The following is a 6,000-nucleotide window of genomic DNA, read 5'->3' as shown; positions in this document are numbered from 1 at the left end:
CTCAGAGGGTTGAGAGTGATTCCATTCCTCCTGGACTGGGTTCTCATTTAGTCATGACAATGGGATCCCATTCTAGACAAAGAGATCTAAGAGACTTGAGACTTTTGGGAGAAGACGCTGTTTTGGAAGAGATAGCCTATGTTCCCTAATATCTAATTCTCCTTTCCTTCCCGAACATGGCAAATTGTGTCTTCCTTCCTCCCTTGAAGTGAGGCAAAGCAATGTAGAGTTCTGGGCAGTGAAATCTAAGAGGAAGTGACATGTGTCACTGCAGGACCAAAGATTTAACCACAAAAACTTACTTTTCAGGCCATGACAGCCATGGGAAACCAAACCAAACAAACAATTCCCCTCAGTGATCACTGGTGCTGCCCTCATTACTGACCCACTTCAGGAGGCCACACTGACGCCTTCCAGGTAGTACTGGAAAGCTGAGGGTCATCTGTGCTACAAGGCCTCTTTGTTGGATACTTTTTAGTTTTTTATTTAGTCCTTCTGTATAGGCTCTATGCTGGGCCCTGCAGTGACCACAGGGAATTACCCAAAGTCACTGCCATGAAAAAGAGACAGGGCAGTTGGGCAGGGAGGTGAGACAGACAAATTAACAGGCCACATGAACACAGAGCCTGCCACTGTGGTCATCTGCAGACCCCCTGCAGCTTCTCTTCACATTCTCTTTGGACACCATTCTGCCCACCACATCTGTGTCCAATGCAGGTCACTCATGTCAGCAGGCTCTGCCTGTCCCATATGCTCCAAACCTTCACAGCCAAGGAGCTGTCAAGCTCTGGAAGTGGCTTTGCTCTGACTGCTGCCCAGAGGTGGGTTAGAGCTTCTCTTTAACTCTCAACTTGCCGCCTTGCAACCCTGCTTTGCCCACCTCTAACCTGTGATTGCTTCAGGACAAACCCTTACCTGCAAGGTGGCTTCCTAAGCATCCGTCGCAGGATTAAAAGGCAATCTTCAGCTCTGTTTCTTGATGCCTGGCTCTGGGACCAAAGATCCTTTCAAAGCTTGAAATGGAAGGAACCCATCCAGAAGCAGATGCTTAGATGGTGTTTCTGGTACAAGATGATTTTTAGGGAACAATGGCTATGAATGGAAGGCAGAAAATGCAGGATTAGAGGAAGAAGTGAAACTATGGTGCAAGAACAACCAACCTCAGCCAGCCGGGTGTATTATCCATCAGAGTGTACACTATGTTGTGCTGAAATGACCAGGCCTTCATACTGCTCTGTCTCCATCAGTCACCACATGAGAGCAGCCCCAGGAGCAGGGTGACCCTGAGCAAGGCATCCTCTGCCGCTGAGACAGACCATGACAAAGCTGACAGCAGGAGCTGTGCTCCCCACAGCTGGGTGGCAATCCTTCCCTGGGGGGCCTGGGAGGCACACCACACTGTTCACTAAGGTCCACCCTTTGGGAGGCTTGGATCCACTTCTCTATATATGTTCAGGGGGCCGGTCCTCCAGGGTTCCATGGGCCTCTTTGAGAAAGGGGAAATCAGTGGACAATTGCTAGATCCCAGATGAATCACAGCCATCATAGGATGGATTCTTGCTGGGCCTACCCAACCTTCTGAAGTGGTGGGTCTGACAGGACCCAGACCTGTACAGGCTGCCTGGTTGTTTCGCATCCTGTGCTCAGGGTGAACAGCTGCCCAGTTTGCACAGGATGGAGGGGTTGCCCATGATGAGGGACTTTCACTGCTCAAACTGGAAAGCTCGAGAAGTCTTGGGCAACCCGGGATGTGTTGGTCATCCTAACCATGGTCAGACATTCTGTCCCTACGAGGGCCCCATTAATATGCTAGGCGTTGTATTTCAAAAGGTGCATAATTCTCCACTAAAGGTAACATGCTTTGTTCCAGAACCCCAGGAGGCTGCCTTATTGTTCTCCCACTGGGATTTGCGATACATTTTTTGAGGGATCCACCAGCATATTCTTATTCCGTGTGTCAAGGTCCCAGGTTTCACAGCCGGGGCCCTGACCTTGGTTTTACAGACCTATCTCCTTGGTTGAGCCGCTCTGACTTGAAGTCCTGGGCCTGGTCCTCGGCTGGCTGCGCTCTCCAGCAGGACATGATGAGAGCTTCACTGCCTGCAGCAAAGAGGCTTCCATCCCCGACTTGACCTTCAGTCACTTACTTTTCCTCTCAGCTGTTCACAATCTTTCTCTGAAGTATCAACACCACTTGGCAATAAGTTTCAGGTGCTTTATATACTGCTCTCACCAATACATTCCCTGCTACGAGCGCACCACCCCAGCACCACTCCAGCACCACTGAGGAACGTTTCCACCACCACCCGGTGCCACAAAACGGGGCCCCCGTAGTCAGCCAGGCGGTGAGGGGTGCGGCTTTCAAACCTCATCTTACCACCCCCTGCTTTCTCAGAGTCTTCTCAGACCCAGGTATTGCAAGAGTGACTCTTCAGAGGCAGGCACTGAACACTTTTGCAGGTGAGCCTGACGCTGAAGGAACCGGCAGCCGGGGTGGGGGTGGGAGTGGGGGGGGGCGGGGAGACTAATAACTGTGCTCACTCCCAGAGTCCACACCTCCATAGGGGCCCGCACAGCGCCTGTGCGCTCCACATCGCCCTCCCCTCGGGCGCCGCCGCCACACTGGGTGCGGGCGCAGGAGCTACACACTGAGCCCTTCATCTTCCCGTTGGAGGAGGAGCGGAGATGGCGGGGAGGACCAAAGACTAATTGTGGGTCTATTAGGAAATAAAAAGAAAAAGCACTGCAACAATCCGAGGAAGAGAAACATGAAAGCGTGTCCCCCTCCAGATACCCTATTTCACTGTCTCGTCTTCTCCATCTTTCCGAGCCCAAGGCCCAGACTGAAAGCATCTGGGCTGGGAATTTTTAAAAAATCTCCTGGAAAAGAATCAGACATCCCTGGATGGACCTTTCTTCAGATTTCTGCCGGAAATGTCCAATCAAATGAAATTTGCTCTGCCTTGTATTTGGAAAGCCAAACAGGAAAAGAGAAATGTCTTATCTTGTTCCATAAAAGCCAGTTCTAGAAATCCCACCACTGGCCCCATTTCCCACTCTCTCCCCAATCAGCTCCCGGAGGTGCCACACGGACCATCCCGCAGAGAACGGACAGAGGGTGTCCGCCCTTCGGTGTCCGCCCTACCAGCCATGCGAAGGAAGAGTGGCCACTTTCTATAGGTCTACAGCACCGCGTGCTTAAAAAGTCACGAGCAATTTAAAGTGCAAGTATTACTCTGAAAATGCTCCCTAATTAATAAATGTTCTACATTTTTATGTGGGAATGTTTAATATTTAATTTTTCAATAATTTTCTCATTCATAATTTATTAAATTTATTTTGTGGCTTGTATTTATTAAAAATTGATATTCCTATTTCTTTTACTCTGATGTTAGATTATTTTTATGGAAAATGAAAAAAATTGATGCTTTTAAGTCATGGGACTCTTTTTTTAAAGCCTGTCGGTTGCAGCATATTAAGGCTCCAATATCCTAGGCCTCCCAATGTTTTATCAGTGACTATTGCATTGGTGTAGGTCAGGGGATCAGCAACCCTTTAGAGGTGGACTAAGGTGTTCAGCGTTTTCCCCCAATGATCTGAGAATGGAGGTTATTGCAGCATTAAATTTCGTGGTCTAGGAATGATACAGACTTGGAGCCATAATGCTCTACATGCTCCTGAATATTCAGACCCTGAATCAAGATGGGTTAAGTCAGGGATTGCTGGCTCTCGGGGGTTGACAGCTTGAGTGTGTTAAGTTTCCAGTCAGGTAATATAAAAGAAGGGAGGGGCTGGTGGAGAATACTAGGAGTGGAGTTGCTGGTAAATGCCTCAACCATTTGGAACCAAATGTTTTCAAAGAAACAGAACATGCCTGCTGTCTGTGGTCTGGATTGTGCAAGTTTGCAGCCTCTGCAAAGAACCCTTGGGACTTCAACTGAAGTCTAAATATAGGGCCATATGTCCTCCTAGCTGGAGAGAATGCTGTTATTAAACTCCTTTTAACACTGTGCATTGAGGCAGCTTGAGTTGTGATTAAGGTCAGGAGACCACATGTGTGTTAAGTGGACTGGGATACTAGGATATATCCGGCAAGCACACAGCAGGTTCAGTTCATCCGCTGCACACATGTTTATTGAGCATTTACTATGGGAGAAGCCCACGAGGTCAGATAAAAAGAGAGGTGCAAAGGATGAGAAGGGCATATCAATGAGAACGGGAAGCATGAATAGAAAGAAAGCATGACCTTTCTACCCTGTAAGTCACAAAAATTCTATGAACAAAAGCCCATCAAATAGGGCTATGAACTGTTTAAAAATATGATATAAAGTCATTAATGTCAAAATCTACCACTCATCACATTTGACATTTTTTATGATAACTTGTGAATCTGCTTTTTCAGCCCTGCTAGAACCGAGGACAGAGTCCACACCTGTTTTATCTTCATTTCCCAGCATTCAACCCAGTGCTTTGCTGATATTAACTCCCATGAAGATGGGCCAAATGAATTAATGTTTATACCCAGAGCATCTCTAGCTTGTAAGCCACAGGAAGATAGGCTGGATGTCCTTTTCATCAATATGTCTTCCAAGGAGCCTAGAACAGTGTTTTGCAGTGAAGGTGCTGAATATGTGCTGATTCAGTTGAAGAAAACCTCTGATACCCAATCCTTTTCCTGATCCAGGCCTCCCATCCTGGCAATGCTGATTGGGTCTCCTTCAGTGCCAGACACAGCTCACTCCTGCAATCTAGCTGCTCAGTGTCTGCAGCATGTTGATATAATGCATTAAAACATTTCCTCAGCCAAGTGTTTTACACAACATAAAATATTTTCCTATGCTAATGTTTCTTTTATTGCATTTTTTACAAAAAAAATTATCACACATTCCACAGATATTCAGCAACACTGACTCAACTGAAACACAAAATAAAATTACAGAAACACCAAATACAGACATTCTCTCAAATTAACTGGAAAGAGCTGATTTTTATTGAGGAATAAACTCCACAATGTAAGTTGCAGCACAGTCCTTGCCTAGGGGTCTCTTCCATCAAAGGTGACATTAGTGGGGGACTTTACAGGTGGGTCAGCTTTACTGTCCCTTCATCTGCTGACCCAGCAATCAGGATAGAGAGAGTGAGCATTCCAAGTTTAAGCTCATGGAAGAGGGCTACGTTGTAGCTCCAGGGGTTCTAAAGCAGACAAATGCCACACATAGCACAGCCCAAAATGAATGGACGCAAGGAGGACATGTAGACACAGCAAGAGCTACTGAGTGGAGAGAAACACTTTCCACCCGAGGAAAGTGGAAGCAGCCTCATCCTGGGGAAGGACCAAGCCTTGGGAAAAGGTGAAGTGGAGATGTTAGAGGAGATCTGGACATGGAGGTGAGCGTGTGAGAAAGAGGAAGTGTAGGGAGGATGTCAGGTAGGAAACCGGTGATGGGAGGTCACGTGAGGGCACCTCCATTCTGGGAAGTGAGGCCATAGCTGTGTAAGGTACTCAGGTAACAGAGTGCCTGCACAAAGCTCAACTCATACTTCCATTTGCAACTCCAAATCACACCAGTTTGGTCCCCCTGAGTCAGAGGCAAAGAGCCAAGAAGCCTAGACCCTGGCTGACAGGGTGAATAGCACTCATGTATAGAGGCATCACACCTGACCTTCCAAAGCATGATGTATTTCCACGCCTAGCTGGCAGATGAGGAGACCAAGGGCTAGAAACTTTAAGTAGCTTGCAAAATGTTGCCCTCCATAGTGATGAGGAGACTCAGGACTGGAATTCAGGTCCTCTGACCACTCACCAGTGGCTTGTTTCCTTTACATCTCCGTTCAAATTTCACCCTCTCAGTGAAGGTTTCCCTGATCACCAAGTACAACTAGGAATTCTCACTCCACCTTAACACTCCTCATCCCTTTTCTGCACCCTAACACATCACCATTACAAAAATGAAATACTTGTCTGCTAGTTTATTGATCTCTCCCCCTCCCCCATTACAA

Source organism: Plecotus auritus (genome assembly GCF_963455305.1).
Source record: "Plecotus auritus genome assembly, chromosome: 7".
Lineage (NCBI taxonomy): Eukaryota > Metazoa > Chordata > Mammalia > Chiroptera > Vespertilionidae > Plecotus > Plecotus auritus.
This window is presented reverse-complemented; position numbering follows the sequence as displayed.